Raw genomic sequence first — 16,016 nt, forward strand, 5'->3', positions numbered from 1 at the left:
AGGGACAGCCTTTTACTCGACCCACAGCCAGGCAAACACTGACAACAGATGCATCGGATTACGCCTGGGGAGCACACTGGGGAGTCTTCAACTTAAAGCTAAGTACCCCATTGGGGAAACTTTTTCTTGCTCCTTACTGATGTCAGTAAAAGTTAGTAATTGCATTACTTGTGGAAAGCAAATACCTCATAAGGATTTTCATTTATACTGTATTCCTTGCTTAGGCCCTAACCACGACGTACCTTGCTGTTGGTTTTGTGCTTTATTTAATCAGTGCACTGTCCGTTGACGGTACATTTTTGCCTGTAAATATTTCTGTTCTCGGTTTAATTATCCAGAAATGACGTCAGTTAGCCATCCGACTGCCGGAATTCCGAAAAAACGCAAAGAAAAAGGCAGAGACAGGCCTTTGAGGTCCAAAACTGCCGACGATACTTCTCCTAAGCCAGTCGCCAGTTCGCTTGTACTCAGTGAGGTACTTTCTCAGCTTCTGATACCCGCTGCTTCTAACTCGCAGGCCTCTACTGAGACCCATTCGGAGTTCGGTATGCCGCGAGATGCTTCTCCTATGGAACCCGCAGATGTCTCTACCTTGGATTGGTCTGGAGCCGCTGTGCAGGCACTGGCTTCTGAGGGTGTATTCAGGCCTACAGACTTGCATATTAAACCGACTCCACCTTCTATTCTAAGGCCTAAATCTCGATCTTTGTCTAAAAAACTGACGCCCAGGCCACATGTTCAGGCCCCTATGCCTAAAAAACCAGTCAAAATGGCTAAAGATCTTATTACTCTAATCAGGGGTAGTCAACCCCCCCCCCTTCTAAGATGCCTAGGACTAAGCTTGACTATGATTCTTCTGATCAGGACACTGTTTCCTCTAATTCTTCCAATGACCTAGGTTTGTCCATTCCTACCTATGAGGATTCTGATGCAGAGGATTCCATTCCCTCTGCCCCCCCCCCCCAAGGACTTTTCTTTTGGGGAAAGTTTACATACCTTAAGGGAGCATTTCCATTGGGAAGGTCAGGAATTTTCTGAATCTAAAAAGAGGCTTAGGGATTTCCTCCTTCTACCTCCCTCAGCATAGGCCTTTGGCTATAACTCCTGTACTAGACATTGTTGATGTGTTTTCGGAATCCAGAATGGCCCCTGATTCCCTGCCTCCAGCTCCCAGTAAACCTGACAGATACTACAGGGTTCTCGAGTCCCACAAGTTCCTTTTCAAAAACCATGTTGAGGATCCAGAAACCATTTCTAAGGAGCCCAAGGGCATTCATTCTTCTACTGCTAAAAATCCTACCCCTTCTGATAGAGATTCCAGGGCACTGGATAGATGAGGTAAAAATGTTTATACTTCTGCAACTTTGGCAATCAGGGCTTTAAACTGTCAATTTCATATGCTAAAATATCAACAGCATCTCATGGGACTGCTTAAACAGAAAATGATGATAATTTCTGACTGTGGAGAATAAAGATTTACAGAATATATTGCATTCTGCTGAACAAGTTGAAAAACATACTTTGCAATGTGGTTTTGATTCTTTAGAGGCCTCTTGCAGTGCTGCTGTTACTGGGTCTTTACTTAGAAGGCATGCTTGGCTTAAGGAGCAATCTCTGCCTGATCATGTTAAAGCAAAATTGTTGGATGCTCCTTTAAATCAGGACTGCCTGTTTGGCAATAAGGCTGAAGAAGTTCTAAAAAAGATGGAAGATAAAGCTAAATCTATGCAAACTGTAAAATATTTCTTACAAGTTCAACCTCCAAGATTTAGTAGGCACTGGCCTACTAAGAACTGGTCCTTTCCAGCTCCTTCCAGATCCACCTTAATCCAAACCCAGACACACCCAAAAGCACCAGATTTCAGTCCCAAGGGACTCTCAGAACTAAGCAATGGGGGGCCTCCACTTCCAAATCTGGAATTAAGACATCCCCCTCATGGTAAACAGTTTCAATGACTTTCCTTTAAAATTACCAAGCGCTTATCTTTTAGCCACCCCTTTGGGGGGGGGATTGCTTTTCATGCAAAAAACTGGGAACTCATAACGCAGGACAAATGGGTTTTAAATAGTGTCCCAGGGATACAGATTTCATTTCCACAAGTTGCCAACACCAAACGGGTGGCCAGACCTGACCCCAAATCAGTGGGCAGAGGCTCAGAAACAAGTACTTTCCCTCCTAAACATGGGGGCTATTCAACCAGTACCAGAAGGGGAAAAGGGACAAGGTTTCTATTCCAGAATTTTCCTGGTACCCAGAAAAGACAAATCATGGTGTCCAATTCTGGACCCGCCTACTCTAAACACCTTTCTGGACATTCCAGAATTCAAGATGCTGACTTTTCACCAGTTACTTCCTATGCTAGGCAAAGATGCCTGGTTGGCAACTCTAGATTTAAAAGAGGCTTACCTGCATAATCCCAATCAGGGAATCTTGCAGAAGATTCCTACGCTTCAAAGCAGGCTACTTGCATTATCAGTTCTCTGCACTGCCCTTTGGCTTGTCTACTGCGCCCAGGGTATTCACAAAGTGCCTAGCTCCAGTAATTGCATTTTGCAGGCAAAGAAATATTCAAATATATCCATACCTGAACGATTGTCTAATTCAGGCGGAAAACCAGGCCATACTTTTAAATCATCTGGCGTTTGTAAAAAGGGTTCTAACTTGTCTAGGGTACACCATAAAGGAAAATAAATCACAACTGGTACCCTCTCAACAGATTACATTCCTGGGTGCAAGCTTGAATACAACTGCCCAGATGGCTTTCCTCACGCCAGAAAAGCAAATTAATTTGGTAACAAGTGGCCACAAAAACCCTGCTATCTGTACTGCAAGCCTTGGGGTTCATGGCCTCCTGCATTCTTTTAATTCCATATGCAAGACTGCATATGAGGAAACTTCAGTGGTACTTAAAAAGTCTATGGAGTCAACATTGTCACAGCCTGGAAACAATGATTCCTATCATCCCTTGCCTATGCCTGGAGTTCCTATGATGGGCAGAGGCCTGCCACCAAAACAAGGGACTGCCATTCACACTACCCCCTGCCACCCAAACCCTAACTACAGATGCATCAGACTATGCGTGGGGGGGCTCACCTGGCAGGGAAGTGCATTCAGGGCAAATGGAACCCAAATCAAATGCACCTACATATCAATCAAAAAGAAATGTTTGCTGTACAGAATGCTCTGACAGCCTTCAAAGACTACATTCATCCAGGACAACTAATGGTAAAGATGGACAACCCCACGGTTATGTGGTACATAAACAAGCAAGGGGATACACTGGCAGACGGACTAAGAAATCTCATGGACCCACATGAATGGAAACTGGAACCACAGATTTTCAACATGTTGACAAGCAAATGGGGGAGCCCAGACATAAATCTATTTGCCTGCCCCCAGAACTACCAGTTGGACAAATTTTGCACAAGCACTCCTCACAAAAAAGCCTGGAAAGTGGATGCCCTGTCCTTCAGCTGGAAAAACCTATCAGTCTACGCCTTTCCCCCTCTACCTCTGCTCTCCAAAGTTCTGCTAAAAGTCAAACAAGACCAACCAAAAATTATTTTGATTGCTCCAGACTGGCCACGTCAACACTGGTACCCACCCCTGTGCAGTGTCACAAATATCTCCATGGGACCTGCCTCAGACACCTTCCTTATGTCTCAGCAGGAGAACCAAATTCTGCACGCTCAGCTCCCAACATTGAACCTTGCAGCTTGGCTAATCACTTAAATTCACCCTTCGCATCCCTCAGCAAACCTGTGATGGATGTCGTCTTGGAGGCGAGAAGACCTAGTACTAGAAAATCTTATGCTGACAAATGGAAAAGATTCTTTGCCTGGAACCAATCTTTAGGGATGAGCACAGCAACGCCCAGTTTACCTCAGATTTTGCAATACTCAACTGAGATGCTTCACAAAGACCTGTCTTTTTTCCTCTATTAAAATCCACACTTCAGCTATTTCAGCACACTATAACACAGACCCACCCCTCTTTTTTATCATCCCCTGCTCAAACAGTATCTCAGAGGGGCAAAGAACTTGAGACCACACAGGAGAGCTCCTACCCCTGCTTGGGACCTTAACTTTGTTTTGGAAAAACTCACTTTACCTCCTTTCGAGCCAGCAGCTACTGCAGACTTAAAATTTCTTTCTTGGAAAACAGCCTTTCTCTTGGCAATCACTTCAGCTAGAAGGATTTCTGAATTACAGGCCCTTATGGCAGTGGAGCCTTTCATCATCTTTCATGTGGACATGGTATCTCTGAGGACCAATCCATCCTTCATGCCCAAGGTGGTTTCCAGTGTGGCTCTTAACCAGTCCATTTGTCAACCTTCTATCCCAATCCACAAAACAAAGGGGAACGGATTCTGCATTCCTTGGACGTGCACAGACATCTTAGATTCTACTTGGACAGAACTAAATTTCGAAGAAAATCTGAACAATTGCTAGTGGCATTTGCTGCTGGGGCAGAGGGGAAGGCTATTTCAAAACAAACCATTTCTAAATGGTTAAGCCATTGCATTCATTTCTGCTATAAGCACCATGGAAAACCTATCATCCAGGGGGTCAGATCTCATTCCGCCAGGGCTGCATCTACTTCTGCTGCCTTTCTCAGAGGTGTTTCTACCAGGGATATTCTAGAAGCTGCTACATGGAGTTCAGTACATACTTTCACCAAGCATTACCATTTACCAATTTTCTCTAAATCCAGAGCTGGCTTTGCCACTGCAGTCTTGCAGGGCCTTATAGCTGGTCCTAATGATGTATAACTCCATCCTCCCAACCATAGCTTTGGCAATCTACCCAAATGTAATGACTGCAACAGTGAAACCTGAAGAACATAGTACAGTTGTGTACACTTCCCGTAAATGTAGATGTTCGAGTGTATTCACTGTTGCAGTCCTAGTTACCCTCCCTCCAGCCCCCTGTTTTTCTCTTACTATACCTCTACTTTCTTTTACTATGCTTAAAAAGCCTTTTTTGTGTAATTTGCTTTTGGTTGGATGTATATTTTTGTGTTTTTAAATTTTATCCCCCCCCCCCCCATTTGAGGGGCATCTGACATCTGGGGCAAGAAAAACTGATGCAATGGTGTCAGCTGCATGTTTTATACCCCTGACAACCTGACGTCATGGAAGAAGGGACAGCAACTGACGCAAGACCCAAGACTTTGTTAATCAGGCCGACTGAGGGCAACCTGCCAGCAGATTACCCAAATGTAATGACTGCAACAATGAATACACTCTAACATCTACATTTGTGGGAAGTGTACACAACTGTACTTTCCGGTACTCAGTGAAGCGCTTTTGCAGCCCCTGATGGCCCGCTTCATTTGATTTGCAGGCTGCTACCAAGACCCTTTCAGAGTATGGTATGCCGTAAAACTGTTCTTCGTCTAAGGATCCTGCAGTCGTCTCTACCTTGGATGGGTCTGGAGCTGCTGAGCAGGCACCAGCTTCTGAGGAAGTCCTTTGCGCTACCGATTCTCGACACAAACCGACATAGTCTTTCACGACTACTGTTCTTTCGAAAACAACCGAGTTCCTTAGGCCCAGGGTTTGAACCACACCCAAGAAACTGACTACCCACTCTCAGGCCCCTGCCTCCTTACCTCAGTCTCAAATGCTGAAAATGGCAGAAGACCTTATCATGCTGATCAGGGGAAGCCATTTCACCCCCTCAAAAAGGAAAAGAGATCTGTTCCCAGTAGTTCTAACCGAACAAGAGTCAGATGAATCTGATGCATCTGACTATGAAGACATGTAACCCCGCTCCACTTGTAAGGATTCTAATGCAGAGGATTCCATTTCTTCAGCCTCTCCCCCTAAGGATTTTTCCTTTGGGGAAATCCTGCATACCTTAAGGGAGCATTTCCAATGGGAGAGTCAGGACTACCCTCAGTCTAAAATGAGACCCAGGGAATTCCTAGATCTGCTACAACACAGACCCTTGGCCATTCCCTCAGTTCTGGATGTGGTTGATGATGTTTTCCTTGAATCCAGCTTTACTCCTGATGCCCTACCTCCTGCTCCCAGAAAACCAGACAGGTACTACAGAGTCCCTGACTCACACAAATATCTTTTTAAATATCCAACAGCTGACCCTGAGATAATTTCTCAGGGGCCAAAAGGGATTAAAGTAATCTCTGCTAAGAATCCCACCCCCTCGAACAGGGATTCCAGAATATTGGACAGATGGGGTAAAAAAGTATACACCTCAGTTACTCTTGCTATCGGGGCACTCAGTTGTCAGTTCCATATGCTTAAATGCCAGCAACATACCTTGGAACTCCTTAAACAAAAATGTCTTCCTCTCCTGCTTGGGCAGAATCTAAAGATTTAAAAGACTTAATGCATTCTGCAAGTCAAGTAACTAAACACTGGCAGAACAAAAGACAGAAAATCCACCCAAGGATGGCCAATCAACGAAATCCACAAGTGTTCCAATTAAAATGTAGTCCTTTAATACGAATAAAACTTTGACTTGAAAATAAAATGAAAAATAAAAAAGCTCAAAACTGTCCCTTGAAGATATTCGATAAGCGCTTTTGACTGTTGTCTTCCTCAGATCGTATAAGACACTAGGGACTTCCATTTCCTTTTATATATGAAATTCTATACTGTTTGACCAATCACCATTGATGAATACTTAACAACATCCAATCCTGTCTTGTTATCTCAAGATTAATTTGCATGCAATCAACTCTATGCTTCTGTTTCCCACCTTTATTGAGTATGTAAATTAGATGTATGTTCAAGTCCTTCATTTTGATTGGATGTATATTGTGTTATTGATGATAATGTAAGCAGAGTGAGTATTACTCTTCCATCTTCCTTTAATTCTCAAGACCAATAACAGGTGGCGCTGTTCTAAATGTTGTAGTATCCAAAGTAAATAGAAACATTCATAAACACTCCAAATATTAAATCTTCGAAGAAGTTTGTGAATCTAACTTTCTATTCATTACAATGCTATGCAGGTATGATGGATCTTTACCTGCATAATCAAAATAATGTCACTTAAAATTATTTAATTACAATAAGTATCCTTCAACTAAATTATATCACATTTTGAAAAATACAACCAATGCCTGCTTCAGATGTTATCTCTAAAATACCAAAGTCTTGCCAAGAACAGGAAAGCGTGTGGATAGAACAGCAACGCTGACTGTTCACTTTCCAATCTCTTTCAAGCAAAGGCAACATCCAATCCTATCTTGTTATCTCAAGATTAATTTGCATGTAATCAACTGTATGCTTCTGTTTCCCACCTTTGTTGAGTATGTAAATTAGATGTTCCAGTCCTTCATTTTGATTTGATGTATATTGTGTTATTGATGATAATGTGAGCAAAGTGAGTATTACTCATCCATTTTCCTTTAATTCACAAGATCAATAACACGTGGCGCTGTTCTAAATGATGTAGTGTCCATAAGTAAATAGAAGCATTCATAAACACTCCAAATATTGAATATTCAAAGAAATTTGTTAATATAACTTTCTATTCATTACAATGCTATGCAGGTATGATGGATCTTTACCGGCATAATCAAAATAATGCCACTTGAAATTATGGAATTGCAATAAGTATCCTTCAGCTGAATTATATCACATTTCGAAAAATACAACCAATGCCTGCTTCAGATGTTATCTCTAAAATACCAAAGTCTTGCCAAAAACAGGAAAGCATGTGGATAGAACAGCAACGCTAACTGTTCATTTTCCAATCTCTTTCAAGCAAATGAGGGAAATTACTTCCCTTTTTTTCATAAATATTTTAGTTCTTTCAACTAACAGCAAAAACTTTGATTTTGACACTAAAAGTGACTTCAACATGTATTAAACCATTGGTAGCATGATCTTATTTTTCATTTAATCATTAATGTAAAAGTTCATTCCTTTTACCAATAAAAGGGGTTAGGAGGGTGGCCTAATGGTTGAGGTGTTTGCCTTGCAAACACAAGGTGCGGGGTTTGAGTCTCACAAGGGATAATTGGCTAGGCTTAAAATGGCTCGCAAGGGCAGTTAGCCTAGTCCTAATCTATGAACCTATAAAAATATATAAAATATGAGGAAAATGATGTTCGATAAGCAAACAGTATAATATCCTTTAACAATGGCCAGAATAAATTTGGCCTTAATCAGGTAAAATTCACTTGTTGTTGCTATTATCAGACAAAATACAAATTACAGGTTTGTCGTATAGATAGCGCAATAATTTTGTTGTTATATACTTCTTCTGTTCTTAAATATGAAAGTAACTTTCATCATTAAATTCTCTTCATTCCTTAATATTAGGGATGTATTCCTATTAATAAAGATATGAAGAAGATGGTGTTGGCCAATAAGCGGGCAATGAAATGTCCTTTGACAAAAGCTGAAAAATTAATTGGTTTTCAGTCAGATAATGCTCACATAGTATTGTCTTTGTCAGTTGACTTTAAAGTTGTAAATTTATAGATGGTACAGTGGATTAACTAAACTTTACATCTTCTGTTCTTTAAAACAGGTTTAAGGGGGACTATGCTGTTTAAACCAGGGGGTTGATCTGCCCTCAGGTTAATAATCCATTTTGTTTCTTTCAGCTCTGTCAAAGTCTCAATGTCCCCTTTACGTGGACCAGGGAAAGCTCTATCAATGACTTTAAATAGAAACTTGTGATTTTTATTAGTAACAACATGTTGTACCAACGCATTATGTATATCCTTGTTCTTAATATCCAATTGATGTCTCTGTACCCTTCTTTTGAAGCATTGGTTAGTTTTTCCTATATAGAATGATGTACAAACCTCACAGGTAGCTAAATATACAACATCCGAGGTTTTACATGTTGCTTTGATGTTAAAAATATAGTCTTTCCCTGTGACCGGACGTGTAAAGTGGTTGCTGTCATCTATCACACAACAGATATTACAGTTCCCACATTTTATTGTTCCTTTCCGTCCTATTATTGTATTTGGTGTCTGGATGTTAGTACATAATAATCTTTTCATATTTTTCTTGTTTTTGAAACAGAATCTAGGTCTCTCTCCAACTATAGCTTTTAGATGTGGATCTTGTGTAAGCACTGGCCAAAATTGATTAATTATGTTAGTAATCTGAGCATTATCTGAACTATACGTTAGAGATAGTCTCACAAAGGTATCATTTGATTCAACATAATTTTGTCTTGTGTTCCCATTGGATTGTAGGTCTTTCTCCTTGTAGCCATGGGCCTTCAAGTTGTTACGCAAGAAGTTTATTTCTTTAATTCTATTTTCTTCTCGATTGCAACATTTGTGAATCCTATTTGTTTAATTCTTCATGATGTTCTTGGTTACATGCTTCGGATGCATGCTGCTTCTATGTAAGTAATGATTTCTCCAAGTATTATTTCTATATAATTCAAAATTCAGGAAACCTTGGTCACTCAAACTGATACTAACATCTAGAAAATTGATGTTAGATCTAGAATATTCAGAAGTGAATGTAAGATACGAAGTAGTTTGATCCAAGTATGTATGAAATCTCATAAATTGTTCTCCATCTCCTTTCCATAGGATAAACAAATCGTCTACAAATCGACCGTAGAATAAGATGTGTTTTTTCCAAGGATTATTCCTACTAAGGACAAAGTGTTGTTCCCAACCTACTAGAACTAAATTGGAATAACTATTTGCACAGGGGGTGCCCATCGCAACCCCCCATTTTTGCAAATAACAGCTATTACCATAAGTAAAATAGTTGTTCCCCAATATTAGTTCCAGCATATCACAAATAGTTCTGGTTTCACTGGCTGAGATCTTACTGATAAGTACTTGTCTCACTGTCTCAATACCAATGTCATTTGGAATACTGGTAAAAAGACTGTTTATATCTAGAGTTGTCAATAATAAGTCTTCTTTATCAACTACATCATTCATAGCAGCATTCAATTTTTCCAGAAAATCATCAGTATCCCTTAGCACAGAAGTGAATGAGCTTAAGATCTGTTTCAATTCCTTCTCTACATATAGGGATACGTTTTAAGTAGCCCATCCCCGTCCTGAGATAATTGGACGTAGGGGAGGGTCTGTTAAATTCTTATGTATTTTTGGCAGACCATTGATGATTGGAATAGTTGGTTTAGGAATAACTAAGAACTCATATAAGTCCATTTCTATTTGTCTGTGTAATACCATATCTTGTAAATATGAATTGATCCTGTTAATTGCTTTAGTTATTTCAAAATGAGAAACTTCAGTATAAGTTTTAGAATCCTGTAACATCGTCAGCATTTTGTTAACATACCATGACATATCCAGCATCACTATTGCACCTCCTTTATCAGCTGGTCTAAGAGAGATCAAATGGTTATGTTATAAGCTTGAGATTAGCTGTTTTTTTCCTCAGAAGTGACATTACAATAATGTCTAGTATCTGGATCTAATCTCAATTTCTCAACTTCATTAGTGCAAAGTCTTAGAAATAGATCTGCTGGATGTCCAACTGGAACAAAAGTGCTCTGTTTCCTCAGTATAGTCCTATCTGTTGTTTGATTTCCAAAAATGTGCTTTAGGGTGACATTACATCCAAAATATTTCATATCCAGGACAAATTCATCTAAAGATGATCTAAATGAAGGAATGAATGTTAAACCTTTTTGTAAAACTGAGAGTTCCGATGGTGTAATATGTTGGGAAAGGTTAACTACCAATGATTCCTCTCTGTGAATGGTTTCTTCCTTTTTCGGTCTTGACTTGGTAGTCGTCCTCTGAACTGATGTTTCAAAAAAATTGGTAAGGTGGTAGATGTGAACCATTTCTTTTAGGTATGGTTCCTGTAGCCGATACTCCTGAAATATCACTTTTATTATCATTATTTATTGCAGCTTCTTGATTATCCTGTGGTAATAATGTATTTCGTTGTTCTTCATCTGGCATGGTATTAGAGTTAGAACTACTATCCATAGGCAATTTTTTCTCTTGTTTATCAACTGTGGTCTCTGTTCATTCGATGTACCTTCTTTGGGCCATTCAAAGATTCTTCCTTATTTAAAATTATTAACATCTCTGTTTAGTTTTTTTTATTTTCTGTTCTTTAATCTTAGATTCATATATATTAAGATTAAATTCCAATGTCTCTAACTTCTTAATTTGTTGATTGGATAATATCATTAACTCTAATTCACTTTGTTTATCCTTTATTATCTGAGCAATCCTCTCTTCCTCTGGTTTAAAATAACCCAATAGTAATCTTATATATTTAAAGCTGGTTTCTATATTTATTGCTTGCCAGCTTGCCAAAAGTCCTGGGTGTTGATTACCATAACTGGGCATGCATTTGACTCGCATTCCCCTTGGGATGACTTGATAGTGTATGCATGCTTCCAGGTGGTATCTCTGCCACATTAATCTTTTTAGTTTAAATGCCACAGATTCGACTTCTTGAAAGATGGTATCAAAACCAGCATTATTGCATTCTTCACCAGCTTCATCCAATATAATGGATTCATTATTATCAAAATGAAGATTCAATAGTGGATTCACAAAATTACCAGTCTCTTCAGGGTTAGATCCATGTAAAAAATCCAAGCTGACATGGTTAGACCTTGTTCTATTTATGTTATCGTTAGCCATAAGTGTTGGGAGAAAAAACAACTTGCAAATGAATAAATAACTCCCAAACGCTAAAGGTGGTCTGTCACAATACTGGCAGAAAAAAGATGTTGATTGGCCATCCTTGGATGGATTTTCTGTCTTTTTTTCTGCCATTTTTCTGCCAATATTGACTGTTTTTGTGAGTTATTTATTAATTTGCAGGTAACTAAACATGGTTGGCAGTGTGGTTTTGATGCCCTAGAAGCTTCTTGCAGGGCAGCAGTCACTGGATCTGTCAGAAGACATGCATGGCTTAAGGAACAACCCCTGCCAGACCATGTCAAATCTAAATTGTTGGATGCCCCCTTGCACAAAGATAGCTTATTTGGCACTAAGGCAGAAGAGGTCTTAAAAAAAGATGGAAGAAAAAGCAAAATCTATGCAAACAGTTAAAGATTTCTTACAGGTCTAGCTCCCTAGGTTCAGCAGGCGTTGTCCCTCCAAGCACTGGTCCTTTCCTGCTCCGAGTAGACAGGCCCAGCCTAGGCCCTGTGGAAACCGACCCCCCCCCCCCCAAGCAGCCTCAGGGAATGCAGTGATCTAAGCAGTGGACAACGTCCACTTCAAAACTAGGGAGTCCTAATCCACCCTCTTATGGTAAGAACTCACAACAACACACCTCCTCCCGACCTCCCCTCTGCCCACTTTCACTCACCCTTAGGAGGAAAACTCTCCTTTCACTCAAGCACCTGGGCCACCATTACCAAGGACTAATGGGTTCTGAACTCTGTGTCTCAGGGTTAGAAATTTTCCTTCCACACCCTTCCAACCCCAATAGGGTTCCCAGATCTATCACCAAATCAGTGGGCAAAGACTCAAAAGTAAAGCCATGCCCTCCTCTTTTTGAGGGCAGTAGAGCATGTTCCTGCAGAACAGGCCAAGGCTTCTACTCCAGACTTTTTCTGGTATCCAGAAAAGCAGGCACCTGGCACCCTATCTGCAATCTATCCATTCTAAACACCTTCCTGGTGATCCCAAAATTCAAAATGCTCATCCTCCAGCAGCTGCTACCCATTCTCTCCAAGGATGCTTGGCTAGCCACCCTAGATCTAAGAGAGGCCTACCTCCACATTCCTATCAGGGAATCATGGAGGAAATGTCTCCACTTCAGGGCAGGATCTCTGCACCTCTGCACTTTCAGTTCTCTCTTCTTCCTTTTGGCTTATCTACTTCTCTAAGAGTTTTCACAAAATGTCTGGCTCTGGCCATTGCCTTTTGCAGACAAAGAAATATGCAAATTTACACCTACTTAGACGACTGCCTTATTCAGGCAAACAGCCAGGAAAAGCTGCTCAAGCACCTGGCGTTTGTAAAGACCCTACTAACCTTCCTAGGATACACAATCAATGAAAAGAAATCAAAACAGGTGCCCACCCAAAAGATAATCTTCCTGGGAGCAAGTCTGGACACGGCATCCTAGATGGCATACCTTACACCAGAGAAACACATTTTCCTGACAGCCTACTTCTCTCAACTGTCCACCAGAACCCAGCTGTCTGCAAGGAAGATCTTGCATGCTCTGGGGTTCATGGCATCTTGCATGCTACTGATTCCATATGCCAGACAGCATATGAGGAAACTTCAGTGGTACCTAAAGAGCCTTTGGTGTCAACAGTTTCAAGACCTGGAAACTCTTCTACCTATAATTCCTTGCCTCAGACAGGAATTTCTTTGGTGGCAACAGCATGCTCCCACAACAAAGGACTGCCCCTCTTCCCACCCCCCGCCACCCAGACCCTCACCACAGGTGCATCAGACTACACTTGGTGTGCACACCTGGACGGCAGGTGCATACAGGGCCAATGGAGCCCACAGCAAATCCCTGTGCACATCAATCAAAAAGAGATGATGGCTGCTCAGCATGCCTTGATAGCTTTCGAAGCAGTACTCTCTCCAGGGGTTCTCCTGATCAAAACACACAACACCACTGTGATGTGGTACATCAACAAGCAGGGAGGGACTCACTCCTACCCTTTGGTTCACCGCCTCTTCCATGCAACTACACCTGTTAGCACAATACCTACCAGGCTCTCAAAACTCCCTGGCAGACCAATTAAGCAGAAACCTTCTGGACCCTTACAAGTGGCAGGTCAACAGAAGTACCTTCACCCTAATAAATCAGAAATGGGGAGCCCCGGATGTCGACCTCTTTACCTCCCACACCAATCATCAGCTCAGCAAATTCTGCACCAGGGAGCATCACTGCATGGCTTGGAAACTGGATGCCCTCTCCTTCCCCTGGGTCAACCTCTTGGTCTATGTCTTTCCTCCCCTACCTCTCATCTCCAGGGTACTGCTCAAAATAAGGGAGGAAAAACCAAGGACCATTCTAATAGCTCCAGACTGGCCCTGACAACACTGGTACCCCTTGCTGCGCAGCCTGTCCTCGCTGCCTCCATGGCATTTTCCTCAGATTCCAAACCTCCTAACCCAGAGAGAAGGGGAATTAATGTTCTGGATGTTATCCGTGAGGCCAGACACCCTAGCACCAGAAAGTTTTATGCAGATAAATGGAAAAGGTTCTGCATCTGGATCCAGGCTAAGGGGGACAATATGGCCCAGCCCTCCATCCCTCTCATCCTGGATTACTTAGCTGACCTACTACACAGTGCTCTCTCTTTCTCCTCTATATAAATTCATGCCTCTGCTATTTCTGCTCATTTTCCTACTGAGCAGCCCCTCTTCTCACACCCTCTGATCAAACAATTCCTCAGAGGGGCTAGCAACTTGAGACCCCCCCCAGAAGGGCACCAACACAAGCTTGGGACCTTAACTTTGTCTTGGAAAAGCTCACCCTGCCTCCTTTCGAACCAGCTTCTTCTGCAGAGCTAAAATTTCTCTCCTGGAAGACTGCATTCCTTCTGGCCATCACTTTAGCCAGAAGAGTCTCTGAGCTGCAGGCACGCATGGTTGTGGAACCCTTCATCATCTTCCATGAAGACCGGGTACCCCTCAGAACTAATCCATCCTTCATGCCCAAGGTGGTGTGTAGTATGCCTCTCAACCAGTCCATTCATTTTCCCACCTTCTTTCCTAATCCCCAGAACAAGGGGGAATGGATTCTTCACTCTCTAGATGTGCACAGACTGCTCAGATACTATCTGGACAGGACGAAATCCTTCAGAAAGTCTGATCAATTGCTGGTTAGCTTTGCTACAGGGGCAGGAGGCAAAGCCATCTCCAAGCAAACCATTTCCAAATGGATAGCACATTACATCCATTTGTGCTAAAAACAGTATGGTAAGCCTCCCACCAAGGGGGTCAGGACACACTCCACCAGAGCAGCCTCCACCTCTGCAGCATTCCTCAGAGAGGTCCCCACCAGGGACATCCTGGACGTTGCCATCTGGACATCTATTCACACTTTACCAAGCATTACCACCTGCCTCTCTTCTCCAAATTCAGGGCAGGGTTTGCCTCTGCAGTCTTTCAGGGCATCCTAGCCATCCCGTAGCTTCCTTGACTGCCTCCACCCATTTCCTTAGCTTTGGGAATCTACCCAAATGTGATGACTGCAACAGTGAAACATGAAGAACATGGTACATTTAAATGTAGATGTTCGAGTGTATTCACTATTGCAGTCCTGGTTTCCCTCTCTCCATCCCCCTTTTTTCTCGATTTCTCCTTTTGTTACAAGGGACGTATTGGTATTTATTTTCCACTGGTGGAGTTCTTGCAGCAGAACCTGGCCTCCTACTTTTGGGGGCTTGTGACAGGTTAGGGCAAGAAAAACTGATGTAATGGCATCGCCTGCCTTACTTTATACTACATACGACCTGACGTCAGTCCTCAAGTGACAGCAACTGACGCAGAAATACTAAGTGTCTGATATTCGGGCAGGCCGAGGATTACCCTGGCAGGGAGAACCCAAATCTGATGACTACAACAGTGAAACACAAAGATCTACATTTATGGTAAGTGTACACAACTGTACTTTTGAAAGCCCTCTTGCTTTCCCCAGTATAAAGCATTATGCATGGATGCTCCAATCCATAAACAATAGCAACATCTACCAACATGTGTAAAAATAATTCCATTAATACTACCAAGTCTAAACCTCAGAATGCATTCACTCGAGGCACTCCTTAAAGTGGAGAACATCGACATCTGTGCAGTGACAGAGACCTGGTTCAAGGCTCCAGAGAGTACCCCTGCATTACCAGGCTATAATTCATACCACACCTTTCGGCCATCTAACCTGGACCGAAACACTAAAGGTGGAAGCGTGTCCATATTCATTAAGGATATCCACACCTCCAGGCTATTTGCTCAGCATAATGCATCCGAGATTATCCAAGTGCAACTAACTCTGAGCAAGACCACAATCCAAATTGTAACTTGCTACAGATCCCCTCACCATGCCCCAGGATTCCCACTCCTCATTTCTTGATACACT

This window comes from Protopterus annectens, chromosome 16.part0 (assembly GCF_019279795.1).
Source record: "Protopterus annectens isolate FY-2018-M chromosome 16.part0, PAN1.0, whole genome shotgun sequence".
NCBI lineage: Eukaryota > Metazoa > Chordata > Ceratodontiformes > Protopteridae > Protopterus > Protopterus annectens.